The sequence below is a fragment of the Salmo salar genome, unplaced genomic scaffold, assembly GCF_905237065.1.
Source record: "Salmo salar unplaced genomic scaffold, Ssal_v3.1, whole genome shotgun sequence".
NCBI lineage: Eukaryota > Metazoa > Chordata > Actinopteri > Salmoniformes > Salmonidae > Salmo > Salmo salar.
The window spans coordinates 248,775-267,195 of record NW_025548094.1 but is presented as its reverse complement, the minus strand read 5'-3'; the positions used below and the strand labels follow the sequence as shown (position 1 = coordinate 267,195).

The 18,421-nt window shown below is 43.4% G+C and overlaps 1 long non-coding RNA gene across 1 annotated transcript; it reads right to left on the bottom strand.

Annotated features, from left to right (window-relative positions):
- Positions 1-11,474: 11,474 nt before the first annotated feature.
- Positions 11,475-16,629, bottom strand: LOC123732641 (uncharacterized). The gene is made up of 3 exons (XR_006763318.1): positions 16,484-16,629; positions 15,413-15,556; positions 11,475-11,591 (listed from the first exon to the last, which is right to left on the bottom strand). It is a non-coding gene; the product is annotated as an uncharacterized lncRNA (long non-coding RNA).
- Positions 16,630-18,421: the final 1,792 nt, after the last annotated feature.

Below are 18,421 nucleotides of genomic sequence, written 5' to 3'. Positions count from 1 at the left end.
AAAAAACGTACCCGATTTAATCTGGTTACTACTCCTGCCCAGTAACTAGAATATGCATATAATTATTGGCTTTGGATAGAAACACCCTAAAGTTTCTAAAACTGTTTAAATGGTGTCTGTGAGTATAACAGAACTCCTATGGCAGGCCAAAACCTGAGAAGAATTCAAGCAGGAAGTGGCCTGTCTGAGAAGTAGTGTTTCATCTTGGCTCTTGGCTCTCTGATCCTCAACACAGGGGCCCCTCTGGGGTGCTGCTCAGTCTCCTCCTGTACTCCCTGTTCACCCACGACTGCATGGCCAGGCACGACTCCAACACCATCATTAAGTTTGCATACGACACAACAGTGGAAGGCCTGATCACTGACAACAACGAGACAGCCTATAGGGAGGAGGTCAGAGACCTGGCAGGGTGGTGCCGGAATAACAACCTATCCCTCAACGTAACCAAGACTAAGGAGATGATTGTGGACTACAGGAAAAGGAGGACCGAGCACGCACCCATTCTCATCGACGGGGCTGTAGTGGAGCAGGTTGAGAGCTTCAAGTTCCTTGGTGTCCACATCACCAACAAACTACAATGGTCCAAATACACCAAGACAGTCGTGAAGAGGGCATGAGAAAGCCTATTCTCCCTCAGGAAACAAAAGAGATTTGGCATGGGTCCTCAGTTCCTCAAAAGGTTCTACAGCTGCAACATCAATAGCATCCTGACTGGTTGCGTCACTGCCTGGTACGGCAATTGCTGGGCCTCCGACCGCACGGCACTACAGAGGGTAGTGCGTACGGCCCAGTACATCACTGGGGCTAAGCTGCCTGCCATCCAGGACCTCTACACTAGGCGGTGTCAGAGGAAGGCCCTAAAAATTGTCAAAGACCCCAGCCACCCCGGTCATAGACTGTTCTCTTTACTTCCGCATGGCAAGCGATACCGGAGTGCCAAGTCTCGAACAAAAAGGCTTCTCAACAGTTTTTACCCCCAAGCCATAAGACTCCTGAACAGATAATCAAATGGCTACCTAGACTATTTGCATTGTGTGCCCCTCCCCAACCCCTCTTTTACGCTGCTGCTACTCTCTGTTTATCATACACTGCTCAAAAAAATAAAGGGAACTAAAGGGAACTAAAGGGAACTAAAATAACACAACGAGAGTCTTATCTTTAAAATGGTGTAAAATAGACATATTTTTGAAAAATTTAAGTAATATCATATCTAAGGTATTTGAATAACGCGCCACAGGATTCAACTGGCTGTTGAGTAGCCCATAGAGGTTAAGCTACTGCTACTCTCTGTTCATCATATATGTATAGTCATTCAATCCATATCTACATGTATATACTACCTCAATCAGCCCAACTAACCGGTGCCTGCATACTGTATAGCCTTGCTACTGTTATAGCCTCTCTACTGTTATTTTTCACTGTCTTTTTACTGTTGTTTTTATTTATTTTCTTACCTATTCTTCACCTAATACCTTTTTTTCACTATTGGTTAGAGCCTGTAAGTAAACATTTCACTTTTACTGTTCAAAAACTAAAAATACCGTCAAATACCTTCATACAGTTCATTTATTTTAAAATACTGTGATATAATATTTTGGCCATATCGCCCAGCCCTGTGTGTGTGTGTTCATTGAGCGATACACGTGCAAACACACACTGGATATACACACACACTGGACACACACAGGACACACACACACACACACTGGACACACACACACACACACACACACACACACACACACACACACACACACACACACACACACACACACACACACACACACACAGGAAACAAACACACACAAACACATTGGACACACATACACACTGGACACACACACACTGAGCAAACACAGGACACACACACAGGACACACATACACACACACACACGCACACACACAGGACACACACACACAGTTCAAAATGCTGCAACATAGCGCCAAATGTAAAACTGTAAACTTCACTGTCCAAACACATATGGTGTGGACTATGTGTGCCTGGTAAACACATGTGGATCTGGTGAACAGTTATCACTTGTTGACCAACTACAGGAATACTGACCTCAGAGTCTCCAGTCTGCAGTGTGGATCCTCCAGTACAGCAGAGAGCAGCTCCACTCCTGAATCCTTCAGGTCATTGTTACTCAGGTCCAGCTCTCTCAGGTGTGAGGGGTTTGACCTCAGAGCTGAGACCAGAGAAGCACAGCCTTCCTCTGTGACTAGACAGCCTGACAGCCTGCAAAGAGTCAAATCATATTAAAATCACACTGATATTCTTTGGTGGTGAAAATATTGGCAGTATATTTATTTCTACATTTTCAGATATATCAGTGTCCTGAAACCTGCCTTATCTATTCATAAATTAATGTTTCATTGTTCTAAATGATCATAATAATGCTTGTAGAGAGAGAAATGTATAGTACAAATATTTGAGTAGACTGACCAGACCAGTTTAAAAGCAGTATCAGTCAAAAGACAGACAGTGAGGTATCAGATTTAGATTGTATTGAGTATACAGTCCACACCATATCTATTTTGACAGTGAAGATAACATTTTAATGCAGAAATGATGAAAGTGCTGAATTTTTTTGGGGTTGAAGTTGAACTGAAAAGTATAAACCTATCACAATGGAGAAAGACACATTGAAATCATTCACTCCTTATAAACCACCCTGGGATCACTCACTACTCATAAAGCACCCTGGGATCACTCACTACTCATAAAGCACCCTGGGATCACTCACTACTCATAAACCACCCTGGGATCACTCACTACTCATAAAATACCCTGGGATCACTCACTACTCATAAAGCACCCTGGGATCACTCACTACTCATAAACCACCCTGGGATCACTCACTACTCATAAACCACCCTGGGATCACTCACTACTCATAAAGCACCCTGGGATCACTCACTACTCATAAAGCACCCTGGGATCACTCACTACTCATAAAGCTCCCTGGGATCACTCACTACTCATAAAACACCCTGGGATCACTCACTACTCATAAAGCACCCTGGGATCACTCCTCACTACTCATAAAGCACCCTGGGATCACTCCTCACTACTCATAAAGCACCCTGGGATCACTCACTACTCATAAAACACCCTGGGATCACTCACTACTCATAAAGCACCCTGGGATCACTCACTACTCATAAAGCACCCTGGGATCACTCCTCACTACTCATAAAACACCCTGGGATCACTCACTACTCATAAAACACCCTGGGATCACTCACTACCCATAAAGCACCCTGGGATCACTCACTACTCATAAAGCACCCTGGGATCACTCACTACTCATAAAGCACCCTGGGATCACTCCTCACTACCCATAAAGCACCCTGGGATCACTCCTCACTACCCATAAAGCACCCTGGGATCACTCCTCACTACCCATAAAGCACCCTGGGATCACTCACTACTCATAAAACACCCTGGGATCACTCACTACTCATAAAACACCCTGTGATCACTCACTACCCATAAAGCACCCTGGGATCACTCACTACTCATAAAGCAACCTGGGATCACTCACTACCCATAAAGCAACCTGGGATCACTCACTACTCATAAAACACCCTGGGATCACTCACTACTCATAAAATACCCTGGGATCACTCACTACCCATAAAGCACCCTGGGATCACTCACTACTCATAAAGCACCCTGGGATCACTCACTACTCATAAAACACCCTGGGATCACTCCTCACTACTCATAAAGCACCCTGGGATCACTCACTACTCATAAAACACCCTGGGATCACTCACTACTCATAAAGCACCCTGGGATCACTCACTACTCATAAAGCACCCTGGGATCACTCACTACTCATAAAACACCCTGGGATCACTCACTACTCATAAAGCACCCTGGGATCACTCCTCACTACTCATAAAGCACCCTGGGATCACTCCTCACTACTCATAAAGCACCCTGGGATCACTCACTACTCATAAAGCACCCTGGGATCACTCACTACTCATAAAGCACCCTGGGATCACTCACTACTCATAAAACACCCTGGGATCACTCCTCACTACTCATAAAGCACCCTGGGATCACTCACTACTCATAAAACACCCTGGGATCACTCACTACTCATAAAGCACCCTGGGATCACTCACTACTCATAAAGCACCCTGGGATCACTCACTACTCATAAAACACCCTGGGATCACTCACTACCCATAAAGCACCCTGGGATCACTCACTACTCATAAAACACCCTGGGATCACTCACTACTCATAAAGCACCCTGGGATCACTCACTACTCATAAAACACCCTGGGATCACTCCTCACTACTCATAAAGCACCCTGGGATCACTCACTACTCATAAAGCACCCTGGGATCACTCACTACCCATAAAGCACCCTGGGATCACTCACTACTCATAAAACACCCTGGGATCACTCACTACTCATAAAGCACCCTGGGATCACTCACTACCCATAAAGCACCCTGGGATCACTCACTACCCATAAAGCACCCTGGGATCACTAACTACTCATAAAACACCCTGGGATCACTCACTACTCATAAAACACCCTGGGATCACTCACTACCCATAAAGCACCCTGGGATCACTCACTACTCATAAAGAAAATGTACAACTTTTACTATTCAAAAACTAAAAATACCGTCAAATTTATTTAGAAATACGGTGATGTAATATTTTGGCCATATCGCCCAGCCCTAGTGTCTGTGTGTGTGTGTGTGTGTGTGTGTGTGTGTGTGTGTGTGTGTGTGTGTGTGTGTGTGTGTGTGTGTGTGTGTGTGTGTGTGTGTGTGAGTTCATTAAGTGATACACGTGTACACACACGCACACACACACACTGGACATACACACACACTGGACACACACACAGGACACACACACAGGACAAACTGGACACACACACACAGGACACACACACACATACACAGGACACACACACACACACACACACACACTGGACACACACTGGACACACACACACACACACACACACACACAGATAGGACACACACACAAACACACACATACTGGACACACACACACACAGGACACACACACAGGACAAACTGGACACACACACACACACACAGGACACACACACACTGGACACACACACACACACACAGGACACACACACACAGGACACACACACACATACACAGTTCAAAATTCTGGAGCATAGCGCAAGCTTGATGTAATTCAATGCAGGCATGGAATATGGGACCAAATACTAAACTTATGACTACTTTAATAGAATATAAGTGAATTTGACCAAATAATTAAGACTTCTTCAAATGGGAGAACTAGATACATAAAGTGCTTTCATATCTAAACGGTAAAACAGATATGTATGAAAATACCCTCAACTAAAAGGTGACATTCTGTACTGTCACCTCATATAAAACATCTCAAATCCAAAATGCTGGAGCATAGCACCACGTTTAAAACTGTAAGCTTCACTGTCCAAACACATATGGTGTGGACTATGTGTGCCTGGTAAACACATGTGGATCTGGTGAACAGTTATCACTTGTTGACCAACTACAGGAATACTGACCTCAGAGTCTCCAGTCTGCAGTGTGGATCCTCCAGTCCAGCAGAGAGCAGCTTCACTCCTGAATCCTTCAGGTCATTGTTACTCAGGTCCAGCTCTCTCAGGTGTGAGGGGTTTGACCTCAGAGCTGAGACCAGAGAAGCACAGCCTTCCTCTGTGACTCCACAGCCTGACAGCCTGACAAAGAGATCATCATGACTTCACAAACACACTGTTAATTTAACACCAGTAGTGTAGAAGGACAATGGAAGATGCATTTGGTTTATTCTCTTAAACAAAATATAGATTCATCTTCCATCTCCTAGAACTGTATGGTCATATTGTTATACTAATGTGAACACCAATGCACTGATTCAATATGTTATTCAATATAATATTATATACATATTATAATACATATTTTCTGTAAACATAATATTTCTTCCTGATGATTACTTCTTACATCTCATTTTATGTACTCACAGAACAGCTCTGGAGGCTTTGACCACTGGCAGCAGCCTCAGAAGACCTTTCTCTGATCTGGAGAATTTCTTCAGGTCAAACACATCCAGCTCCTTTTCTGAAGTCAGCAACACAAAGACCAGAGCTGACCACTGTGCAGGTGACAGGTTGGGTTTTGAGAGACTTCCTGAGCTCAGGTAGCTTTGGATCTCCTCCACTAGAGAATGGTCATTCAGTTCATTCAGACAGTGGAACAGATTGATGCTCCTCTCTGGAGAGGGATTCTCCCTGATCTTCTCCTTGATGTACTTGACTGTCTCTTCATGGGTCTGTGAGCTGCTTCTTGTCTTTGTCAGTAGACCTTGTAAGTGCTTCTGATTGGACTCCAGTGAGAGGCCCAGAAGGAAGCGGAGGAACAGGTCCAGGTTTCCTGTCTCACTTTGTAAGGCTTTATCCACAGCACTCTTGTAGAAAGTAACTTCAGACGTGTCTTTTGTTTTCGGTTTGTCCATTAGATTCTCATTGTTGTTGATGAATGAGAGGAACACATATACAGCAGCCAGAAACTCCTGAATGCTCAGATGAACGAAGCAGTACACCTTGTCCTGGTACAGCCCACATTCCTCTTTAAAGAGCTGTGTGCACAATCCTGAGTACACTGAGGCTTCACTGACATCAATGCCAGCCTCTTTCAGGTCTTCTTCATAGAAAATCAGATTGCCCTTCACAAGCTGTTGAAAAGCCAGTTTTCCCAGTGACAGAATGCTCTCTTTATTCCAGTGTGGAACTGTCTCTTCTTTCCCAAGATACTTTTCATTCTTCTGTTTGGTATGAAACACCACAAGGTGTGTGTACATCTCAGTCAGAGTCTTGGGCATCTCTTCTCTCTTATGTTTCAGCATGTGTTCGAGGACTGTTGCAGAGATCCAACAGAAGACTGGAATGTGGCACATGATGTGGAGGCTCCTTGATGTCTTTATGTGTGAGATGATTCTGTTGGCCAGGTTCTCATCCCTGAATCTCTTCCTGAAGTACTCCTCCTTCTGTGGGTCATTGAACCCTCGTACCTCTGTCACCTGGTCAACACACCCTGAAGGGATCTTATTGGCTGCTGCAGGTCGGGTAGTTATCCAGATGAGAGCAGAGGGAAGCAGATTTCCCTTGATGAGATTTGTCAGCAGAACATCCACTGAGGTTGACTCTGTGACGTCCCAACAGATCTTGTTCTTCTGGAAGTCTAGGGGCAGTCGGCACTCATCCAGACCATCAAAGATGAACAGAACTTTGTACTTGTTGTAGATGGAGATTCCTGATTGTTTGGTTTCCATTGAGAAGTGATTGACAAGTTCAATCAAAGTGTGTTTGTCCTCTTTCATCAAATTCAGCTCCCGAAAAGGGAATGAAAATACAAATTGAACATCCTGATTTGCTTTTCCTTCAGCCCAGTCCAGAATGAACTTCTGCACAGAGACTGTTTTTCCAATGCCAGCGACTCCCTTTGTCAGCACAGTTCTGATACGTTTGTCTTGTCCGGTTAAGGGTTTGAAGATGTCGTTACATTTGATTGCAGTCTCTGGTCTTGCTTGTTTCCTGGTTGTTGTCTCAATCTGTCTCAGTTCATGTTCATTATTGACCTCTCCTGTTCCTCCCTCTGTGATGTAGAGCTCTGTGTAGATCTTATTGAGAAGTGTTGGGTTTCCTTGTTTAGCGATCCCCTCAAATACACATTGAAACTTCTTCTTTAGATTAGATTTGAGTTCACGTTGGCAAATCACAGCAGGATCATCTGAATCTAGAAATAACACAGAGGATATTAATGTTACGTCTGTTTTCATGCCTACAGTATTGTAGGACTGTTATAACATTTTAAATTATAATCATTTATCCCCTTAACTGTCTGTATAAATGTGTAAATGTTTTCATAATGCATTACAGACTGGTGTGACTGATTATAATAATATTGGTGTTATTGATGGTATTATTAATGTTGTCTCTCTCTCTCTCTCTCTCTCTAAATTAATCAACACAACACATCCCTTCTGCTACTTGATGAGGTCACTAGGTGTTGTGTTAAGGCTGCGACAATATCATTGAGTTACACAGCTACTTTAGCTGTACTTTAGCCACAGCTTTTAAATGTTATAAAACAGCATTCAACATGAGGCAGACAGATCTTACATTTCTCCAGTGTGTCAGCAAGCTCCTTCTGGTTCATTTTCCTCAGGACGTGCAGTGTGATCTTCAGAGCCCCCTCTCTGGCACTGCTCTCCTGCTTCTCATCTTCAGCATCCACCACTTCCTCATCCTGCTTCTGACTCTCAAAGCATTCTGGGAGTTCTGGACTAAGAATCTTCTTGAACATCTTCAGCTCGTTCTTCACAAATGTCATCATTTTCTCTTCAAGCAACTAAAATAAATCAAGTAAATAAGTTAAGCAAGAGAAGAAATGCTTTCTCATTAACACATTAATGAATAATTGACAGATCAACTTTACTTGAGGTAAACAAAAACAAATGTACATAACAGGACCACATACACTGAATATAGAGTCCAGGTCTGTTTGATGACTCTGGGAAGACTGACCACTGAGAATCTCTGACTCTGATCTCTCCTGTTGGTTTCTGTGGACAAAACATGAGATTACATCTCCTCATCCAGGGAGTACACACACACACACACACACACACACACACACACACACACACACACACACACACACACACACACACACACACACACACATACACACACACACACACACACACACACACACACACACACACACACGGAGGGAATGTTGTGTTTGTTTAATATTGTTTTAGGACTATGAAAATGGACAAAAGTATTAGCCTATGGATTATGAAAACAACAAAAAGAAATGTGAAAATGGGAGAGGAGAAATGACTAGAGACAGTGTTGTTAAACTCACTGACCATGACCCATGAGTTCTTCTTACCTTTGTTCAGTAGGAAAGTCTCCCTCTCTAAAGTATATAGGTAGACCCATAGACTGGTCACTCTTCATGGACACACAGCTGGGTACAGGGGAGGCTGGTCTCTCCTGCTTGATTGGACTTCAACACAACAGAGACAAACATTACATCTCTCATCTACTCTGATCTCAGTTGGGAAACATAAGAAGAGCTCTGGATCAGACAGACAGACAGACAGACAGACAGACAGACAGACAGACAGACAGACAGACAGACAGACAGACAGACAGACAGACAGACAGATACACAGACAGACGGAGATAGATACACAGACAGACAGACAGACAGACAGACAGACAGACAGACAGACAGACAGACAGACAGACAGACAGACAGACAGACAGACAGACAGACAGACAGACAGACAGACAGACAGACAGACAGACAGATACACAGACAGACGGAGATAGATACACAGACAGACAGACAGACAGACAGACAGACAGACAGACAGACAGACAGACAGACAGACAGACAGACAGACAGACAGTCAGACAGACAGACAGACAGACAGACAGACAGACAGACAGATACACAGACAGACGGAGATAGATACACAGACAGACAGACAGACAGACAGACAGACAGACAGACAGACAGACAGACAGACAGACAGACAGACAGACAGACAGACAGACAGACAGACAGACAGACAGCAAAATACACACAGACAGAGAGACAGGCAAAGAGACAGACAGACAGATAGACAGACAGAGAGACACACACACAAGGAGGGAATATTGTGTTTGTTTAATATTGTTTTAGGACTATGAAAATGGACGAAAGGATTAGCCTATGGATTATGAAAACTACAAAAAGAAAATGGTAAAATGGGAGAGTAGAAATGACTAGAGACAGTGTTGTTTAATTCACTGACCATGACCCATGAGTTCTTCTTACCTTTGTTCAGTAGAAAAGTCTCCCTCTCTAAACTCTATAGGTTGACCCATAGACCAGTCACTCTTCATGGACACACAGCTGGGAACAGGGGAGGCTGGTCTCTCCTGCTTGATTGGACTTCAACACAACAGAGACAAACATTACATCTCTCATCTACTCTGAGCTCAGATGGGGAAACATAAGAAGAGCTCTGGATCAGACAGACAGACAGACAGACAGACAGACAGACAGACAGACAGACAGACAGACAGACAGACAGACAGACAGACAGACAGACAGACAGACAGACAGACAGATACACAGACAGACGGAGATAGATACACAGACAGACAGACAGACAGACAGACAGACAGACAGACAGACAGACAGACAGACAGACAGACAGACAGACAGACAGACAGACAGACAGACAGACAGACAGACAGACGGAGATAGATACACAGACAGACAGACAGACAGACAGACAGACAGACAGACAGACAGACAGACAGACAGACAGACAGACAGACAGATACACAGACAGACGGAGATAGATACACAGACAGACAGACAGACAGACAGACAGACAGACAGACAGACAGACAGACAGACCATGACCCATGAGTTCTTCTTACCTTTGTTCAGTAGAAAAGTCTCCCTCTCTAAACTTCATAGGAGGTTCCATAGACTGGTCACTCTTCATGGACACACAGCTGGGAACAGGGGAGGCTGGTCTCTCCTGCTTGATTGGACTTCAACACAACAGAGACAAACATTACATCTCTCATCTACTCTGAGCTCAGATGGGGAAACATAAGAAGAGCTCTGGATCAGACAGACAGACAGACAGACAGACAGACAGACAGACAGACAGACAGACAGACAGACAGACAGACAGACAGACAGACAGACAGACAGACAGACAGACAGACAGACAGACAGACAGACAGACAGATACACAGACAGACGGAGATAGATACACAGACAGACAGACAGACAGACAGACAGACAGACAGGGGAGGCTGGTCTCTCCTGCTTGATTGGACTTCAACACAACAGAGACAAACATTACATCTCTCATCTACTCTGATCTCAGATTGGAAACATAAGAAGAGCTCTGGATCAGACAGACAGACAGACAGACAGACAGACAGACAGACAGACAGACAGACAGACAGACAGACAGACAGACAGACAGACAGACAGACAGACAGACAGACAGACAGATACACAGACAGACGGAGATAGATACACAGACAGACAGACAGACAGACAGACAGACAGACAGACAGACAGACAGACAGACAGACAGACAGACAGACAGACAGACAGACAGACAGACAGACAGACAGACAGACAGACAGACAGATACACAGACAGACGGAGATAGATACACAGACAGACAGACAGACAGACAGAGATAGATACACAGACAGACGGAGATAGATACACAGACAGACGGAGATAGATACACAGACAGACGGAGATAGATACACAGACAGACGGAGATAGATAGACAGACAGACAGACAGACAGACAGACAGACAGACAGACAGACAGACAGACAGACCATGACCCATGAGTTCTTCTTACCTTTGTTCAGTAGAAAAGTCTCCCTCTCTAAACTGTATAGGTAGCTTCATAGACCGGTCACTCTTCATGGACACACAGCTGGGAACAGGGGAGGCTGGTCTCTCCTGCTTTATTGGTCTTCAACACAACAGAGACAAACATTACATCTCTCATCTACTCTGATCTCAGATGGGAAACATAAGAAGAGTTTCATTCCAAAACGCTACATATCCATTTTCAGAAATGTTGGTAAATTAGCTTTTATTGTTTAAAGAAATTATTAATGAGATTGGTGTGTTTTTCACTATCTAATCATGACATGGGGTTGATCAATGACAGACATGTATTTGTTTAAAATCTATCACTTAATGATTTCATTTCAGAGAGACAAATATTAATTGTGTTTTTATGTTGGATAAAAGTAGAGACTCAGAGCTAGAAAATGGTATATCATACACTACATTTGAGGAACAATGGGAAAGTAATTCTGCTTTGAAAGTTGATAAACTTGTAACATCACTTTTGAGAGAATGTCCTTTGAATGTTTTGGTACCTACTGGAGAGCTCTTCTTTGTCTACAGGGCTGTTACTTTGGCAGATAATGTCACCCATCTAAATAAATAGTTGTTATATATATAATTAACTAAATGTATGGTGTTTTTGTTTTATGTCAGTTTAATTTTGTTATGCTATAAACATTTTATTTTATTATAAGTGGTAAAAGGAACTAGAAAATGTTATATTTTGCGATTCTGAGTAATTACTACTTTAGTAAAGAATTACACATTATTCAGTACTACTGCAGTTGCTACATAATTCCAATAGATGGCAGCATAAGACCACAAATGATATTTCAGAATATTAGTTTAGTTTTCTCCCTGGATGCACCACCACTCCCCCTCACAGGAAAACTCCTGTGTGAGCTTCTTTCTGTCCCTTTACACACTGCTAATGCAAGAGGAAGGACTGAAAAAGCATTTAACAGATTACTGTGAAGTAATATAATGATGATTCATGTTTATTATTACCTGTTTTTATGCTCATGTTTGAAATTATACTTCATTACTATAACGATTATCAATAAGCCTGAACATTAATTCAGACACCTCTGGTTGAGAAAAACGTATTTTCCTGGTACATTCATTGTCAAATTCATCAACCAGCATCGAGCCACTCTGCCTTCTCTCTCTAGTAGTCAACTCAGCCCCGGTAAAAAGCTGGTGTCGTCACTCTGCCTTCTCTCTCTAGTAGTCAACTCAGCCCCGGTAAAAAGCTGGTGTCGTCACTCTGCCTTCTCTCTCTAGTAGTCAACTCAGCCCCAGTAAAAAGCTGGTGTCTTCACTCTACCTTCTCTCTCTAGTAGTCAACTCAGCCCCGGTAAAAAGCTGGTGTCATCGCTCTGCCTTCTCTCTCTAGTAGTCAACTCAGCCCCAGTAAAAAGCTGGTGTTGTCACTCTGCCTTCTCTCTCTAGTAGTCAACTCAGCCCCGGTAAAAAGCTGGTGTCGTCACTCTGCCTTCTCTCTCTAGTAGTCAACTCAGCCCCGGTAAAAAGCTGGTGTCGTCACTCTGCCTTCTCCAGGGGCATGTTGAGGTAAATTTACTAACCGGGAGGGTTGAATTATGCAATTTATTGGTGGGCTGGAAGACGCACTCTTGTCTTTTCTATTCCGAGGTTGTTTACTCGCAATATCAGATATTAAGATGACTTTTTATAATGCATGTATACTGAGGTTGAGGTTCTGACTAGTGATAATTTACCCGGGGTTCAATACCTGCTATAGTCACTATTATTTTGCTCTCCCAAAAGCAACACAGCCCTAAAACGAGATATATATTTAACTAAAGTAATGAGTGACCGTTTTAGAAAATCATGGACATATAGTCAGTGGTTGCATGCTATTTTATTTAAATCATATTGCTGCTTGTAGCCTATAACTGATGCTTCATGGTCTTATGCTGCGATCTATTGGAAATATTTAGCAATTAAAAGTTATTAATGCACATTCAGACGTTGGTGAGGCAGCTGAGAATTAAAAAAAATGGAATGTGTCCAGCCTACTTGAGGCGCCCCGAAAATAATATTCAAAAGATTGGTCCTTGGATATAGAGGAGTTAAACACTAAAGTTACCATCCATCTAGTGAAGAGAGGAGAACCGGACAGAGGTAGCCAGCATCCGTCAACGAGAGAGGGAGGATTGGATAACTAGGATGCTGCTGGTAGAGTAGCTAGCTAGTTTACCCAGCTGTACCGACTAGCTAGGATAACTAGGATGCTGCTGGTAGAGTAGCTAGCTAGCTTACCTAGCTGTACCGACTAGCGAGGATAACTAGGATGCTGCTGGTAGAGTAACTAGCTAGCTTACCTAGCTGTACCGACTAGCGAGGATAACTAGGATGCTGCTGGTAGAGTAGCTAGCTAGTTTACCCAGCTGTACCGACTAGCTAGGATAACTAGGATGCTGCTGGTAGAGTAGCTAGCTAGATTACCTAGCTGTACCGACTAGCTAGGATAACTAGGATGCTGCTGGTAGAGTAGCTAGCTAGCTTACCTAGCTGTACCAACTAGCTAGGATAACTAGGATGCTGCTGGTAGAGTAGCTAGCTAGCTTGTACCGACTAGCTTGGCTAGCTAGCAGGACGTTCGTCTGTCGTTTGTCTCGATGATGATGACGAATCCGGTGAACCTCAAAATGAAACAAGGATAGAGAGTGAAAAGGATCTGGCTACACTCATACTGTCCCTGACCGTAAAGCAAAAAGCTAATTGAATAATAAACTTGTAGTGAACATCTCAACACGGTAGTGAACTCCACCGTTATTCCCCAAGATCACCACAGCCAACTCTGCGCGTAACCGGGACAATATGCTTGGCGCCACACCCTACGGGGACGCGGACAGTTCTGTATGGGGACGGGGACAGATCCAGAACGCGGACATAAGCAGTGCCACACAATCAACTAAACCCAGTCTTTACAGTGGGTTACATTAGTGATATTCATTTTTTATTATTATGTTAAACAAACATTTATTATAACAATATTTTGAGATCTGGGCCCATGTCCACAAAGCGTCTCAGAGTAGAAAATTGGTCATATAAGTGCTGAGAATAAAGACATTTGACACTTATGTGTATAAATTTAAGCTATGCATGAAGTCTCTAGTCCCACCTAGTCGGTAGATATTTAGGACACCTCGTGAGCTGTCCTAAGTAGTTAAGAGTTAACAGCAGGTGTCTTGATAATACTATAGAATAATGCAGCGAGTCAGTGGTTCCTGCTCCACATGTAAATGCTTTGGAGTAGTTAAAAATAATGTTTTATATTTCTATATGATCAATCCATTAATAATATATGTCTTGTGCTTTTGGCAATGATTTTTCAATCCATAAAACAGTGTACGGGTGCTGGAAAAAACAGATGGAATTGATCTGACCACTGGAGGTCTGCTGGGTTCACATCCTCAAAACATTCACCTTTCGTTGATCATAACTCGAGAGATTCTTCTTCACTGAACCCCAAAATATATATAACTTTTAGTGATTCCATATATTAAGGAAGTGATAGAAGCCTTTTTGGTTCTATAAGGAACCTTCTTTTCTAACAGTGTAAAATTAACACGTTTTTCATTTGATTATTTAATTATCTACATCATGTTATTTCAAGATATCCCTTTGGAGCGCAACATCACGTTGTTAAGAAATTATCCTAAATTGGGCATGGCTTTAAAATGGGAAATTGAATGCATCTAGGGTGTTCCAGCAAAACAATGGATATATAGAGTTTTGCAATAAACATTTTTTTATACACAATCTAAAGAAATTCATAAATAATCTGAGAACAGTAATATTGAAGGTACCCATTAGCAACCATTTCTGATTAAAAAACAAATGTGAACATTTTTGGAAATATCATTTTTGAAATAAACTATTCATAATTCTTAAACAAAATTGTCATCTCACCTCTTAGATTTTGTGTCATGTTCCCCAGAGAGACTCATTTTAGAGACAGGCTCCCCCTCCTCTCTCTCCCCAGAGAGACTCATTTTAGAGGCAGGACCCCCCTCCTCTCTCTCCCCAGAGAGACTCATTTTAGAGAACCGACCCCTAAACAGAGATCCAGCATGTTGGTTGTGGTTAACACAGTGACAACTAAACAGAGATCCAGCATGTTGGTTGTGGTTAACACAGTGACAACTAAACAGAGATCCAGCATGTTGGTTGTGGTTAACACAGTGACGTCCTAAACAGAGATCCAGCATGTTGGTTGTGGTTAACACAGTGACAACTAAACAGAGATCCAGCATGTTGGTTGTGGTTAACACAGTGACAACTAAACAGAGATCCAGCATGTTGGTTGTGGTTAACACAGGGCCAACTAATTATTGAAGGTCAATTGTTCTCTTTTATTCATTATCTCTTAGAAATAAAACATTTACTAACAGACATAGAAAGACACATCCAAACAGTCAGGTGATTTAATATTTTTCACCCTTTCTCCATGTAGTGGAACTAATAATAATAAAACAATTTAACAACAATAATATTAATAATAATAATGTCTAACTTTCTCTTTTAATAATTTCTCTCATTCTAGTGTGTTGCTTTGTTTAACAGGTATGATATTATTATGCTGTTACTGAATTCAGTTCATAATAACAATGTTAAGAAAAGTATGTTCAGTAGTTTCATACCAAATTACACAGGAAGTAGGAGTTCATTGTAGTTTAGAAAATAACAAATATTCTGATATTCTGAAAGATGATTTACAACTATGATACATTAAAATTTTTACAAATTGTAAAATAACCACAATAAACAAATCGTATAATACGATATATGAACAATATGTTTTTGAATTTGACTTGCCTACGCCCAGTTAGCGCCATTTTGTATGATTGAACTGTCACATAACTGTCCCAGGTGAAATGGACTTTTAAATCTGAGTGTTTTACTGTCAGTCACTATACTAAAATAACACCATACATTTAATTTCTCTACACACTTTACAATAATCACTGGGAAGATTCTTACCTTGTAGCCTGAATTCACAACCAGAACATGTCAAGTCATTGAGATATTTTCCGTTGTGCTGAGAGAGCAGCTTCCTGATAACAAGTGGCTCTGTATCTATGTTCTAGGTACACTTGATCTTTGGATGTAATAATATCTGGTCAAAGTCTAGTGACACAACAGCATAGTATATCATAAACATAACAGTAGTTGGCCAGAAAAGGCCATGACATACTATAAAACAGGGTTTGTCAACTAGATTTGGCTTCGGGTGTCACGGTTGTCATAGAGAGGAGCGGACCAAAGTGCAGCGTGATTATCGTTCCACATATTTTATTGAACTGTGAAACTATGCAATACATACACATAAACTAAAGAATAAAAAAACAACAAACCGTGATGCAGAGGTGAAACATACACTACTCAAAAACAATCTCCCACAAACCCAGGTGGGAAAAACACCTACTTAAGTATGATCTCCAATTAGAGACAACGATGACCAGCTGCCTCCAATTGAAGATCATCCCAAACAAAACCAAACATAGAAATACAAAACTAGAAAACAACATAGAAAAACTAAACTAGAAAACCCCCCTGTCACTCCCTGACCTACTCTACCATAGAAAAGAACAGCTTTCTATGGTCAGGACGTGATAGTACCCCCCCCCCCCCAAAGGTGCGGACTCCGGATGCACCTAAAAAAAATTAGAAAAAAAAGGGAGGGTTAGGGAGGGTGACTAATGTCTATGGCGGCTCTGATGCAGTACGCAGAACCTTCTCATCCCGCGGATCCTCCAGCAGAGGCGTCGGCTCCGGTTCGGGGCATAACCCCCTCTCCGCCCGCTGATCCCTCTGCTTTTGTGTCACCGGACCTTGGATCATCACCGGATGTTCTGGACTGCGGACTGTCGCTGAAGACTCTGGACAGCGGGCCGTCTCAGGAGGTTCCGGACTGCGGGCCGTCGCTGCAGGCTCCGCACCATGGATCATCATTGCAGGCTCCGTGCCGTGGATCACCACTGGTGGCTCCGTGCCATGGATCATAACTGGAGTCTTCGTGCCATGGATCATCACTGGAGGCTCCGGGCCATGGATCATCCCAACAGCCTTCTTGCCATGGATTATCACTGGAGACTCCAGGCCATGGATCATCACTGGAGGCTTCGTGCCATGGATCATCACTGGAGGCTTCGTGCCATGGATCATCATTGGAGGCTTCGGACCATGGATCATCACTGGAGGCTTTTTACGTGGAGCCGGAACAGGTCTCACCGGACTGGGGAACGTCGCTGGAGGCTCCGGACTGGGGGACGTTGCCTGGAAGCTCTGGACTGGGAAGGCGTGCTGGAGGCCTGATGCGTGGGGCTGGCACAGGTGGCGCCAGACTGGTAACACACAACTCAGGGCAAGGAGCAGGAACAAGACACACCGGACTGGGCAGGCGCACTAGAGACCTGATGTGTGGGGCTGGAACAGGTGGCGCCCGACTGGTGACAAGCACCTCAGGGCAAGTGCGAGGAGCAGGAACAGGGCGTACCAGGCTGGATAGACTCACTGGAGGCCTGGTACGTGGGGCAGGCACAGAGCTCACCGGGCTGTGAATGCGCACTGGCGACACAGTGTGCATCACCGCATAACACGGTGCTTGCTCAGTCACTCGCTCCCCAAGGTAAGCATGAGGAGCTGGCTCAGGTCTCCAACCTGACTGTGCCAATCTCCCCGTGTGCCCCCCAATTTTTTGGGAGGGGTGTCTGCCTCTCGTGCTTCCCTTGTTGCCGCGCTCTCGCTGCCTCCACCTGTTCTCATGGGAGGCGCTTTTCTCCTGCCCCTAATTCCTCCAAAAGCCCTGGATATACTCCTCCTAATCTCCGCAATAGTCCACAGGTCCATATCACGCTGCTTGGTCCTTTGGTGGTGGGAGATTCTGTCACGTTTGTCTTAGAGAGGAGCGGACCAAAG